This window comes from Prionailurus viverrinus, chromosome A1, assembly GCF_022837055.1.
Source record: "Prionailurus viverrinus isolate Anna chromosome A1, UM_Priviv_1.0, whole genome shotgun sequence".
NCBI lineage: Eukaryota > Metazoa > Chordata > Mammalia > Carnivora > Felidae > Prionailurus > Prionailurus viverrinus.
Window position 1 is genome coordinate 105,760,646 of NC_062561.1, and position 1,641 is coordinate 105,762,286.

Below are 1,641 nucleotides of genomic sequence, written 5' to 3' on the forward strand. Positions count from 1 at the left end.
CCAACGTTTGTGCAAACTGCCAGCTTAGGAACATAACCTATGATTGTTATTCAACCATAGCAAAATAGTCAGCATTTGTAGAGTGTTTTCTGTTTACTAGGCATATTATATGCTGATTATGAATTAATTTGTTTAAATATCCCAGGATTCTGTGAGTTAGATGCTATCATTGTCCATAGTTTATAGGCAGAGGACACTTATGTCAATTGTTCAGGTCACACAATTGGTAAGTCGGAGAGCTGGAATTCAATGACATTTGTGAACACTGTATATTAACTAATAGAAATTAAAATAAAAACTAAAAAAAAAACCCAAAGACAGTGTGGCTTTAACCACTAAGTTATATTATATTTCAACCACAGGGCATGGATGTCTGGAATGCAAAGAAACAGTCTAAAAAGTTTAGGCCCCACTTTAAGAACGGATTGTAATTTCTTAACCAAATTTACAAGCTAAATGGAAATTTTGTTATTTCATTTTATCGATGCACATTTATTTGGCATCTATGATACAGCACACAAGAGAGAATGTTGTAATGCAAATTGATCATCCAGAGTCCTTGCCCTTGAGTCATCTATAATCTAGTTGGGGAGACAAAATGACACATGAAGAAGACAGCAATAAAAGTGTGTAGTTAAACGGCCAGTCACGTGGTGTATTAAGCTGTATACTGGAAGGACGAAGGGAGAAGGCAGAGGGCCAGTGTGGGCTAGGAAAGACTCACAGAGGATCTTAAAGGATAGAGAGAAGCTGGATTAGGAAAAGAGATGGACGGATACAACAGTCAAGAAGAGCAAGATAAAGATGAATGGAAGCTCGGAGAAGGGAATGAGGACGGTATGGTGTTTGCTAGTCTTTATCCCTCGCTTTCCTTCTTTTGTCCCTCCCTCCCTCACTCTCAGTATACACACACATTGCTACATACATACGTGCTTACGGGTGCATAGGAGAGTATGTATAAACACATAGATTTAACTCCAAATAATACTTGTCTTACACAAGTGTTATTAAATGTTAGTAATTAAACATTAACCATTAAACATTAAAATGTTTCTGATAAATTTGAACATGATGGGTCTCTGGGAGACGACAATTTATAATCTTTCAATCTGCAGCGGATAACCCATAAAAATGAGAGGATATGAGAGAGAAATAACATCCAGCAAAACCACCTTTCTTTCAGAAATCAAGAATAGGCCAATTCTTACACTAAGAAGATATTTTTATTAAAAAAAACCTCTTTATATGGTAAAATTGATTGTTTTTTGATTGACATCATACTTGACTCTTTACTTGTACACATTTTTTTGGTTCACCATTGCTATGAGCAATAGAAAGAAAATTGCTCTGTAATATCATCCCTCTGTGTTTGGCAATAAAATCCAAGAAAAATAAAATATTCCTTCAGTACAGTGAGTTAGGGGACTGAGATGAAAATTTCCAGTTTTATGGGTTGAAGTAGAGTTGTGAATCATGGATGCTGTTACTAAAAAAAGCTACTTTCTGTGACCAGGACAAGGAATTCCTACATAAAATTCACAGTATCTTCTGCTGCCTTGATTGTGTAAAACAGAGGGACCAACATTTCTGCTTTTATTTTTTAAAAATTTGAGACATAGTAAATTGGATTTGATTTGCCAC